The sequence below is a fragment of the Equus asinus genome, chromosome 14 (genome assembly GCF_041296235.1).
Source record: "Equus asinus isolate D_3611 breed Donkey chromosome 14, EquAss-T2T_v2, whole genome shotgun sequence".
Classification (NCBI taxonomy): Eukaryota; Metazoa; Chordata; class Mammalia; order Perissodactyla; family Equidae; genus Equus; species Equus asinus.
This window is the reverse complement of record NC_091803.1, coordinates 3,529,984-3,542,998: the sequence shown is the minus strand read 5'-3', so window position 1 is coordinate 3,542,998 and position 13,015 is coordinate 3,529,984. Positions and strand designations below refer to the sequence as shown.

General features: G+C 54.3%; 1 protein-coding gene across 3 annotated transcripts in view; it reads right to left on the bottom strand.

Annotated features, from left to right (window-relative positions):
• The window catches only part of SDK1 (sidekick cell adhesion molecule 1), an 865,901-nt gene that overhangs the window by 49,317 nt on the left and 803,569 nt on the right, over window positions 1-13,015 (bottom strand). The window lies entirely within an intron of this gene.

Here is a 13,015-nt window from a genome sequence, read left to right as displayed (position 1 = left end):
TGTTCATCCACTCAGTCCTTCACTAGTTATTCAAAATGCCCTCTGTCCTCCACTGGGACGGCATGCATCTGACCCGCAGACAGTCTCCTCCTCAGGGAGAGCCACTGTCTCCCCCTCTGACCATAGTTTGGCCAATGACAGGAGAGCAATAACGACGTGTGCAGCAGTGACACATTTCCAGCAGAAGCTTCCAGAGGGTTCTGTGGGCCACTACCTCCCCTTTTCCCACTAACACAAGAGCAGCAGGTCCCACACAGGGGCTGACCCCTCAGTCTGTGTCTTGGAAAGAAGACAACAGGGGAGACACAGCTGACCCTGAAGGACAGGGAACGTGAGAGATAAATATACTGCTGGTGTTTATGCCTCTGAGATTCAGGGGCATCTGATACCACAGCACAACTTCTCTGAAATTTTCCTGAGAATCAACCAGGCCCCAGGCTCAGGGCCAAGGGGTGGGTGGACACAAAGAGGGAAAAGGCAGTTTAACAAGAGAGAGCAAGCACAATCACCATAGCACAAGGTGGGAAGGAGGACAGGTCCGAAGGGCCGGGAGACGTCAGCTCTGGCTGGGGGATGTGGGTCTCTCCTGGAAGACAGGACACCCGGCTGGCCCTTAGATAGTGGGGAGGACTTAACATGTGACAGTGAGCCAGGGAAGAGGGACAATGTAGGGGCGGGAATGGAAGGAGCAACATAGTAGGTGAGGTGAGAAAGCAGGGCGTCTGTGGGGGTCTCGTCAGACAGATGGTCACCCTGGAGCCAAAGCCACCCCAGGCCATGCCGGGCATCTGCTAGTCCTAGACCATGCTAGACCAGGCTAGACCATGCTAGACCAGGCTAGCCCATGCTAAACCAGGTTAAGTTTCTACCTTCACTTTTTGTAACCCAGTGATTTATTATTGATTATTTGGGTAGAGCACGTTTTCAAGTGATAACTTGAGGATCATTGTTAACGTTTTAATGTAATGAAATAAATATTTCTTTATATGATTTTTAAAAAATTATACTTTCATCGGTTCGATTCAATTACATCAACATTTCTCTGGTCAAATACTGACCTCCTGTTGAAGTAAACAGGAAATAGAAGTCTCTAATGTAATTTACCTTCTTAGCAAAGTTTGCCAGCACACCTGTTCCCCTAAGCAGGGGCACCTGGAGGCAGATACTAGGTCTGGGTAATTATTTGGCCTCTGGGGCCTTTACGATACAAAAAGGAGGTTTAAATGGCTCACAATGCTTCACCTCAGAGGGGCACGAGTCAAGACTGGGGACAGAGCAAGCAGAGTGACGAAGGAGCAGACTCTCCAGTGATGAGCCAAGCCAGAAACGCACAGGCTTCGCGTCTGGAGGCCATTGTCCCCCCGAAGGCTGGGGTGTGAGTCCCCGGCCTCTCCCTGGCCCCACCCCAGACAGGACGTCCAAGGCCGGAGCGACGGACGGGCCAGGCGGCCACACCCACCCTCAGGAACTCCAGGTCTGTAAATGCGCATGTCGGTTGACATTATAAAGTACGTTTTAACAAACTTACAGCAGATAATTCAAAGTGAGAATATCATATTTGATAAATCTTTTCACTTAAAATATGTTTAAAATAAATACGTTTATTTAAAATAAATACGTTAAATCATATTTAACAAACACGAAGGACGCGGATCAACTTTTCTCAACCTGAAGCCCTGTCTCTCCAGAAACTCCCAGACTTTCGGTGTAAGATCTAGTTTGTCGGCTGCTGGAATCGGAGTGATCCACCAGTGGGATGTGGACGACAGCGCCGAGGACGACACTGAGGGGCTTTCTTCATGCCAGGTAACCAGCGAGCTCTGCCAAGCCCTTCGGCCGTGGGCTCACCTTATCCTCATAACCCCACAATGTTCCCATTACACAGATGGGAAGGCTAAGGCCCAGAGAGCTTAAGTAACTTGCCCGAGGTCCCACACTCAGCGAGTGTGTGATTCTCACTCAGACTCCAGCCCAGGCAGCCTGGAGCTCCCCGGGGAGGGCAGGCAGTCCCAGCCCACGTTTCCTGGATTCTGGGAACAGCCCCGTCTCCCTCCTGTGCTGCCCTTTCCTCGAGCTCCAAACCCCGAGTCCTTCCTCTCACCACCTCACTGCTGAGCCAGCACCGAAAATAACTCCAAGGAAGCTTAAGGAGAAAAATCAGGAAACTGGTCACAAAACCTGTTTTCAAAAAAATCAATGCCAGGTCCTCCAGGCTATAGAAACGGCAGATGGAAGGTCACGGAAAAAGCCCTAAATGGTGAGTTTTAAGATCTGAGCTCAGCACGTGGGACTTGGGACAGTATTCAATCTCTCTGAGCCCCAGTTTCGTTGTTTGTAAAATAGGAGAAAATGCCAGATTTAAAGGGTTTTAGAGATGAAATGAAATGCACTGTGGGAGAGCACAGCTTGGCAGTGGGCGGGTGCTCCAGGAGGCAAAGTGAACACAGGTGTCTTGCTCCCAGCCTACTGCCCTGAAGTGGGACCTCACTGTCCAGCAAACTGCCCAGTGGGGTGCGTGGGGCACTGGTCCTATGTGGGCCATGTCCTCCGTAGAGACTGAGTAAGTATGTCGCCACGTGCTGACAGGTCTCAATGTCCGGGTGCCCTTGTGGTTCCCTTGTGAAGTAAGAGCAGCAAAGGTGAGGCTCGCACACTGGCTTCCACAGCTGTGGACATGGGCATCGTGGATCCTGGAGACGCCTCCAGTGATCCCACCTCCTGGTACTCACCCCCATGTGATGCCCTCTTCTGAAGGGGGCTGCCCATGTAGCCTGCTTCTGATGTGCAGAACGTGGCAGGTGCCATAGGCTGGCAGCACTGTGCGTAGGTGACAGGGACCGAGGCTTCTCTCTCACTAGCACCCCCTCCCACTGGCACCCTCGTGCCCTCTCCCTAGCTCACTCTAACATCTGCCGTGTAGTCAGATGCTCTATGGAGAGGCTCGCCAAGGAACTCAGGGAGGCCTCTGAGGAACTGAGGCCCCTGTCCAGCAGCCCACGAAACTGTGGCCTGCCGACAACCAAACAAGTGAGCTGAGAAATGGATCCTTCCCCGGTCAAGCCTTCAGATGATGCTGCAGCCCTGGCTGACACCCTGGGAGAGACCTGAAGCAGAGGAAGTCCAAAGCTGTGCCTGGATTCCCGATCCCCAGATGCTGGGAGGTAGCAGGTGTGTGTTGTTTTAAGCAGCTACCTTGGAATAATTTGTTACGCAGCCATGGATAACCAATACATCCCAAGGAGCATGAGCTCCTCCAGGAAAGGTACCAGCCAAAGCACAGGCTTTGCATGTTCTGGGCTCTCAGAGACTGGCTTGAATTTGGTGCAGCCCCTGTCATAAACGCTGGATCTCATGGTGCAGGTGTTCAAGCAACCACCCACTGTCATGGTCAATATATGTTTTAATCAGCCCAGCTCCAGCTCAGGGCTTGGCACTGTGACCGTGCAGAGGAAATCCAAGGTCAGCTCCTGGCTTTTTACTGGTGATACACTGGCAAGAATTGCAGAATTCTGGAATAGTGCAAGAGTTTGGTTCTGATTACAGGTGCCTCCAGAACAAGGACAGGCACGAGTCATCAGGACTCTGAGTTCTGAGGGAGCGTGTTTATATGTGGAGAGAAAGGAGGGGTGCTCCAGGGGAGGGGAGCGAGGGCAGCAAAGGTGTGGCAGTGGACACTGCCTTCCTCAGCTCGGACACGGGATCTGATCCGCTACAACACGGCAGCTGCGTTCCTAAGACGCTGCACGGTTTTAAAATTGTGGTTTAAAATCAGTTGTTTCAGTAGGAAAGGAGGTGGAGCCCAGACAGTTTCAGACTCATAATACAAACGCATTTTTCTTACAGATATTTCCACAATAGAGGTTAGCACTGAACATGCGATTTCACGCAGTAATGATCTTTGTTTTCCCACATTGCCGACACCATCAGCAACACGACTGCTCACACATCCTTCTCAGCTCAATCACTGTTACCCCCCGCTGTTACGAGAAGCAAAGCTAAAAGCCACTCAACAAACCAGCTCTGCCGCTTGCAACTGTTGCTTTGGTTTTTTTTTTCCTCCTTGCCTATAGAGTGGGTTTCCCATCACAGCAAGATCCAGGTCCTGACGCAGCACGATTGCACAGCAACCAACGGTGGTCCGCAGAACGTGATTCGTGGTCCCAAATTGATCATCTGCATCCGAGGCAGTCTGTATTCGCAAAACTCAAGCTACAGGAAAGATATTTTATTCTCATTTTACACCTTAGAAACCTGAGGCTTGGAGGAGCTTAGTGGCTTGCCCGAGTGGGCTGGATTTGGATGTGGGTCTGCGTAACTCTAAGGCCCAAACTGCTTCTCCAGGACAGGAGCTGGGAAGCTTTCTGTAAAGGGCAGACAGCATTTTAAGCTTCAAGGGACCTAAGGTATCTGTCGCAGCCACAGACAATATGTAAATGAATGGGTGTCTCAATAAAACTTTATTTATAAAAAAGGCACAGGCTGGATTTGGCCGGTGGGTGTGGTTTGCGGACCCTGCTCTGAGGTAACAGAGGAAGGACACGGAGTAGGACTGGAGAGGGCGGGCCTCCACTGCCGAGCTACCTGCTCCAGGATAATGAGCGCCCGCGTAGGAGTCAAGACACCCGGCCCCCATGTCCTGGGCTGCCAGCCCTGGGACCTTGTCCCCATCACTTAACCCCAGAACTGTCAGGTGTGCAACAGCAACAGCCACCAGGGTTCTGGCCACTCAGGACCCCTGAGAGGGTCAAGGATGGAACCCGAGTAAACGGCAGCAGACTGGGCAGAGGCAGACCCGGGGAGCTAGCAGGGCGGTGCTGCGGAGATCGGCCAGAGTCAAAGGTCAGGCCAAGACCAGGGCTGGGAAGCACCCACTGGACTTGGGAACAAGGAGCTCAGGAGCCTGGCAGGTCCACCCACAGCCGGGGCTGAAGCTGGCAAGTCTCAGAGGGGAGGAGAGAACGGAAGACGGTAAGAGGAGGTGGTTCCATGGGAATGTGCAGATTGGATGTTTGACTGTATTCAGAAATCGTTACTAATTCTCCTGGGGGTGGGAATGACTGTGTGGATATACATATATTTGGAAAGAGTACTTTTAGGGATATACGCTGAAACATTTTTTAATAAAATGATATGATATTAAAAAAAATATGATGTCTGAGAACTGCTGTGAAATCGCGGGAGGAGGGACGTGGGTGGACGAGTGGATGAGGCTCGAGGAGCCCTTTCTGTGCCTGGTGGTTGAACCGGGTGGTGACCACATGAGCGTTCTTTACATTCGTCGGTCTACTTCCGCACAGGCCTCACGTTTCCTAATTAGAAGTCAAACAACATAAAGACAAGGAAAAGGAGGAAGGTTCTTTCAGGAAAGCTTGTCTGGGGAGGAGAGGCCTGGGCGTGGGCCATAGTATGGGGCAGAGCACCTTCCAATCCACTGCTCCGTTTGGTGCTGCCAGCAACCCAGAAGGCGGGTGGGTGTGAAGACCCGCCTCCACGTGGCCGGTCCGCCTGGCACACACGTGGAGACGAGGCCTCCGTCCTCGTGTGGATGGTCCTGGTCTACTCATCCCGCAAAGTTCAGCTCCAGCCCTGACTCCAGTCCACGCTGACCTCTGCCACACGCAGGAGGCCCCACACCCTGTACGGCCTGACCCTGCAGAGCCAGCCCCTTAGCGGTCCCAGGCAGGGCCATCTCCCCTCCGCCCAGAGGGCGTGGTCCTCAAGGGCAGGGCCGTCAGGGGCCTACCTAGTGAGCTGCTGAGCGAGTGAGGAGGCCCATATGGTAAACCAGAGGATTCTCCAGTGAATCCGGCCAAGGACTTGGACTCGGGACAGTGTGATGTTTGGGATCCTTTCCAAATAAAGCATTAGGCACTAGAATATTCTTCCCCGGCCTTCATGGATTGATGGAAATAAGGTTATTAATAACGTCATTTATCTACCAACATTTGCTAGGCTCCCGTGTCTGCTAGGAAAGGCAACAATCCAGGTGAGGGGGCAGCATATGAAGTCACGGGGCGTGGGAGAGATGCCCAGATTTGGGGGTCTGGGTGATGCTCACTGCGGCTGGAAGAAGGCAGGGTGGGTCCAGAGCCCGCCAGAGATGATGCTGGAGGGTAGAGTGGTGCAGGGCCGAAGGGGCCCGTGGACCCGTCCTAGGATCAGACATTTTTTCCCCAACAGACAATGGGGATCCACGGAGGGCTGGACCCAAAGCGACAGGATGAGGCTGAGGTTTAGGAAGGATCGCTCAGGCAGGAGAGTGGAAGATGGGGTGGAAATGGTGACTCTAGAGGTTTCTAGGGGTCCCGGCTGGGGGGCGGGTCTCCACTCACACCTGTGGGGTGGTCCTTGCCCCTCTCTCCGCCCCAGTGGTAATGAGGCCATATCAGGCCCACGCTGTTTCCCTCTCACCTCTCCCAGGGGCCATGCCTAACTCAGTATTGCTAGCTTAGTCCCAGGAGGGCCCTGAGTTCTGGGAGCATCTGCTCCTGTCACTCCCGCTTCTGCTCTTCCCTCCCCCTCCCCCTGCTCAGCACCCCCGCCCCCCCTGTGCTTGCGGAGAGCTTTAAAATCGACAGGATACTTGGCTCTGTCGCCTTATTCACCACATGGGCCTCACGAGGAGGATGTCCTGGGATAACAGATGCTGTGGAGAGAGCCTGGAGGAAGCAGCCAAGGGCCTCAACAATATCTTGCAGTTCTGCCCGGCACAGCGAGGGGGTGGGCAAACTCTCCATGTACTCACCATATCTGTGCCCCCCGCCTGCTGGGGGTCAGGCACAGCGACACTGGAGGAAGCCCCACTGGAGGGTCTCTGGTCTGAACTCAGCAGTGGCTCATAGAGCGTTTGTGCATTAAGGGAACAAGACTATGAGCTGTAGCCCCACCGGAGGGTGGGAAGGGCCCCAAGGAGCCCTCGGCCACCTCCAGACTCGGTGATAATCTCTGAATGTCAGCTGTTCATCTGGGAATTGGAGACAGCAATCCCACCTAGCACACAGTAGGCTGTCAGCAGATGTCCGTCAATCGTTCATGACAGCCTAGATGCAATTCCATGCCTCTGCCTTCGCATGGCACCGCCCACTGCACCAACAGGTGAGACGGGAACAAGAAGAAACTGCATAGGGTTTCCATGACTTCATGAGCTTGGGTCCCGACAATAATCACCTGGAGATCCCACCCAATGACGAAAGCGAGACACTGCAGCCCTAGGAAGGCAGGACAACCACACAACGACTGTAGACAACCGCCACTCACTCTTCATCACACACGTTTTCAAACCTGCAGGACTCTGAATCCCGGCAAGTTCACGTGTGGCCCCAGCCCTGGCTCCATTTGTCACTAGGGGGAGCTCACACAGCGAGAAGCTGCGAGATTTTTCTCTCATTCCACCCAACGGTAATTAACAACGTGGAGTATTTACAGGAAAGGTAGAAACAACATTCTACAATGTTTTCACTCTAAAAAACAGAAAACCCATAGTTTCAAGGTACTTTTCTGTCTTCTGAAGCAACACATATGCCAAAAGCAACCCAAATGCCACTAAGAGCAAATGAGTATAAATACCAAGTTTGCGAGTCCGTCTGTTTTCCCTTTGTGGAAAAAGTTGAAGGCCCGAAGACCAAAGGTCTGGACACTGGGCTGCTGACCTGAACTCTTCAGGGCTTTTCCCCTGGATGCAGGAGCAGGTCCCGGTCCCTTCCTTGCAGAACTGACGAAGTTCTTCCTTTGCTGGACCGATCTTTAAGGTCCTCGTAACCAGGCGGACCTCAGCCTTGGCTCAGATCCGCTGGGGTAGAGCGGGGACAGGTCATGGGGACACCTGGGCTCAGAACATGACTGTGATGACACTGCGGGAAATGTGTCCAATAAGCAACGTGCAGGACCTGAACCCAGAAAACTACGACTGCAGCGAGAGATGCGGGAGGGGAGAGGCCAGTCCTCGGAGAGGACGTGTGAAGGATGTCAAGAATTTCCATGTCCATTTAGAATTTAATACACTTCCTGTAAAAATCCCAGCAGAATTTGAGAACTTGACAAAATGATTGTGAAGTTGACAGAATGGCTGAGAAATTTTGCAAAACAAAAGAGAATAGGACCAGCGCCACTAAATATGGAAAAGGTGTAGCAAAGGGATATAAATGAAAGGTTTGGCAGTGCCAGGGGTCAGTAAAGATGGTGGTGGAACTGAGAAGAGGCCTCAGACAGACTCGACTCTGTAAGAGTTTAAAACATGGTTAAAGGTCTGTCACAAAGAAAGAATCAATCAAGAGATGGTGCAGGGAGTGGGAACTTCTCTGGAAACAAATAATCTATTTATCAGCTCAGTTCATGCCGGGTACCAAAGTAAATTACAGATGGATTAAAGAGTTTAACATAAAAAATGAAACCACAAAAACTCAAAAGACAAGGTTTTTTGGTTTCTGGTTTCAAGGTTTCAAGGTTGCCAGGTTTCTAAATGGGAAGCAGAGATGCAGCAGATCTGTAGGGAACACAACAACTTAAACACAATTTAACTAGCGACACACAACAGAGAAGGGAAACTATTTGCCACAAATACAGTTGCATGCACTATCTTTAATATGTAAAGAGCTCTTACAAATCAACAAAAATAGTAAGACCCCCCCCATGAGAACAATCACAGGCATTAACCACAGACCGCTAATTTAAAAGCCGTATATGAAGACACAACGAAATAACTTTCATCTAGCTTGTGAGGAAAGATTTAAAGTTGGGGAGGGAGGAACAGGCACGAGACCCGTATTCTGGTCACTGCAGCACAGGGTGTCAATGAGTTCCCATTTTTTGAAAGTGCAAAATGTTTATGTCCTTTGAACCAGAAATTCTGCTTCTAGCCTTTTATCCTAAGGGAAGCATCAGAGAAGTTGTGAAAGATTTGTAATGGTGTCCACAGCAGCTTGATTTATAATTTCAGGGCACTGGACCTGGGGTCCTCTGCAGGCACAAGGTGGCAGGTATGGGTTTGATGATGTAAAACAATAGGGATAAGCTCAAGGGTTGCTCGTGAAGTTCCTCCACCACTGGAACAGCCCCTGCCCTCCCCTCAGGACCGCCCGCCTCATGCAGGGGAGGCATCGCCTGGCCGTGGCCCATGTTCTTCACACAGCAGCAAGCCCTGCTTGCTCTCTCCCGCTGTCTCCCGTGCACAAACACGCGATGCACCAGATACACACACGACCGGGGTGAAAACCACGAGTCTCAACTCCCACCCTGAACCAGCTCACCAGGACCAAGCCCCTCCTACGTAGAAATCCTGGAGGCCCTGCTACCTCCAGTCCCTGGACGAGGCTACAGAGGCCAGAAGCGGCAACCCCAGACCTGGCCTGGATCCGTAGCGGCCAGGCCCGAGGCAAAGGGTGCGGTTTGGAGAAGCCCAGGTGGAGGCTGGGAGGCGCATGGTCCCTCCCTACTGCAGGGCTGGACCCGGGCTCCCTGCAGGAGCCCAGGAGATTCTGAGGTACTTCCTGGACCAGCGGGGCAGTGGGGCAGAGACAAGAGATGCACTCAGAGCGTCTCAGCTTGGGCTGGGTGGGATGGGGCCTTCCAGTCTCTCCCCGAGGGCGCCGGAGCAGCTGCGGCTGCACTCAGAGCTCCACGAATAAGCTGGAAGCATGGGTTACGTTTACACGTGTTCAGCTGGGATGTGTTGGAGGCGCTCAGTGGAGGAGGGGAAACACGGCCCCCAGCCCCAGGAGAAAAGCTGGCTCTGGGTGGCTGGCTGGCACTGCACTGGGGCGTCCCTCGGGCCTGAAAAGCTCTGGCTGTCGCCACGGAGGTCTGGCCACCCTGACCACCACCTTGGAACTGGAGGTGAAAAGTCCCAGCCCAGTTCTGCGTGGGGCTCACTGGGTGCCAGGCCCCTCTGCAGGCCCGTGGGGACCCAGAGGCTGTGGCCAGGCGGGGAAATAAAAGGCTGGGCTTTTCAGAGCTGAAGTGGCTGCAAAGGGGGACACAAGAGGACCCTCAAAGGTGGGCTGAAAATCCCAACCGGGCCCCTTGTGCACTGCTGCCAGGAGCCCAGCTGTACATCTCAGAGCAGCCACGGGGCCCCAGCACTGTGGAGACTGCCTTCCATCTCCTGCCCCCAGCAAGGGGGGGTGGGGGGGGGGCTGGGGAGTGGGCAGCACTTTGAGCTCCATTTTACAGACCAGGAAACAGAGGCCCAAGGACAGGCCCTGGCCCACTCCCCATGTAGCCTGCCCCTCCGTCCTCTCTTTCTGTGCCACACATGGCAGCTCCTGAGGCTGGAGGGGGTTGTTCCCGGCCCTGCAGTGTCTGACTTTGCTCTTGGACCTTGGCAGAGACGCGTCTGTCCAAGGCCAGCAACGCTGTGGTCAGGCTCTAAGCCTGTGCAGTGAGGGCCGCATTGGCCAGGAGGGGTCCTGGGCCAGGTGGCTGGAGCCCTCTGGGAGCTTCAGTTCTGCGTATGCACAAAGGGCGATGGCCTCCCCTGCAGGACTGTTCTGGGTAAATGAGAGAAGGAGGCCTGAGCTCACGAGCCCGCCCTGCCCAGAGGGGCCCAGTCCTTGGAAATGGTGACCCCCCCCCCAACCTCGGTGTTCAGCCTAAGCGCCCGCGTGGGCATCTTTACCATGGCGACTCTTCACGGCAGAGAGGGAAAGGATGAGGCCGACCTTGTCTTCCCCCCTGGAGCAAGCCCTCTTCCCCGTGCGCCCCTCCGATGGCAGCCTGCCTTTTCCCTGGGCTCTGCGGCCGCTGGCCCCAGGACCTCCCCTCTTCCTGCACGTCCAGTAATAGCTGGAGGCCCAGTGAAGCCATCCGATGGCATGCCTGGGCCCCAGAAGTGATTCTGCGCAGCTGCGCAGAGCGGCCCATCCTCCAGGAGCGCAGACCTGCAGTCTGCGGGCCCCACGGGAAGTTTCTGAACATCCGCTGGGTCTGGGCGTAAGTTCAGGTCCAGGCCCAGCACTCGCTGCCTCGGTTGACTTCTGGGCCCAAACGGCTCCTGGCCGACGTCGACCCGTCGGGCCAGACCCGCCTCGGGTTCACTCTGGGCTTCCTCTCCATGCCGGCATCATCTCAGCTCTTCAGATGGAATGGTTTGAACTTGGACAGGGCGTCCATTCTGCCCGTATAGCTGGGCCGAGGCTCAGAGGGAAGGCAAGACTGGATGTGGCCAGGACCACTCCCCTCGCCCCGCCCTTGAAGCTCAGGTGGACGGGAAGGGAAGATTCTGCTCCCAATGGTGTGTGCGGCTCTGGGCTAGGGCCGTGCCAGTGCCTGCAGTGTCTTCAGTCTCACTGAGTCTTCTCCATGACCCTGTGCCAGAGGGACCCAGCTGCTGCCTCAGGAAAGCAACCCGAATCCACAGGGACTGTCACAACACCCCTGCCCCCGGAGTAACAGACTTGGTAAGAGCCCACCAGTCCCAGGGACCAAGGACTTTGCCCCGAGCGGTGACTGTGCAGTAGACGGGGCAGAGCGGGGCCCGGGGGCTGCTGGGTCCTGACCAGGACTGGGATGAGCGCTCAGGGCAGCCGCTGAGGGGGGGGTTCCTGCTCCACGAGAGTGGGCGTGGTCATCCCCCTTCCCAGGGTGAGGAAGCCAGCGGCAGGGCGAGGGTCGCTCCTATCTGCTCCCATGACTCCCGCTCAGGGCAGGCGACACCTGCTGCACCCTCATGGGTCCCACAGAGCAGACCCGACCACAGAGGGGAGTGCAGAGAGCTGTGTGGGCCATGTGCTTCCGAACAGAGGAAGGAGCACCAGTTCTGACCGTCTGGCCATAGAGAAGGCGGCTCGTCCTCTGAGGGGCCGGCCCTGAAGCTGGGCGTCTCTCCAGGGAGGGGAGGGAAGAGCAGGAATTCCAGGTGGACACAGCTGGGTGTGGGCGGAATGGTGTGCGCACGGGGAGCAGCCTGAGAGGTCGGGATTGCAGGCCCGCCACCAGGGCTGGTGGAAATACAGTGGCTGATGTGCCAGCCCGCATCCCCAGGCAGGGGCAGGCGTATCCTGAAAGTGGGGCCCGCCCTCGAGGAGTAAGTGTCTTGAAGGCCAGGATATGGGCTCCTTGACAGCCCCGTAGCCCCCAGAACCCTGAGGACACAGGGCTGGGCCGGAGGTTTCACTGGCATGACTGGCACAGCCGTCCTGCTGAGGAACGCACAGACATGGTCTCTACACCTCTCCCAGAAAAAGCTCTGACCACTTGGCAAGCGCTGCCATTAGTGCTGCATAGACATCTGTAGTAAACACCCTTTCCCTTGGTCCAGCAGCAGCATCCTGGTCTCCCCTGGGGACCCTCCTCCCATTTAGTCCATGAGGTCCAGGTAGAGATGACATCACCCCCTGGCTTTGGGGACCTCAGGTCATTGGACACATCAGCTGGTTTGCAGATGGATATCACTAAAGAGAGCCAGTGGATTTCCACTGCAGGCATTGTTGAAAAAGAGAAACTCTCTTTCTGCTGCCTGGAGCCGCAGGGCCACCTTGAGGAAGAGCCTGCCCAAGATAGGAGCAAACTGAGAAGAGAGTAGAATCAAGAGGAGGCATGAGACTAGCTTGTTAGGGTGCTGGGTCCAGCCATGCCTGAAGCTGTATCCAGGCTCTTCAACTTTTCCATCACATGAGCTAATAAATAATTCTTTCAGCTTAAGCCTATTTGAGTTGGGTTTCTAGCTCCTGCAAACTGGCGTCCTTACTGACATATTATTTTTACCAATGTGTAATGCCTGGGCTCAGAAATCAATCTCAATGAGAAATCTCTTAAAAATTACCCTTTCTCTCTGAGGTTAAAAGGATTTAAATATTATATATTTAGGCTAGAGGGGAGCCAGAGATCTTCTACTCTAAATATCTCATTGTTTTATAGACGAGGCCAGACAAATAGAGTAACTTGCCCGGGGTCTCAATCACTCATTCACCAAATAGGCTGGTCCTGGTCCAAGCACATGCTGGACATGCATCCTGTGAGTGGGACAGATGAGTTGGGGGCAGAGTTGGGATGAGGACCTGAGTCTCCTCACTCCTAGCTT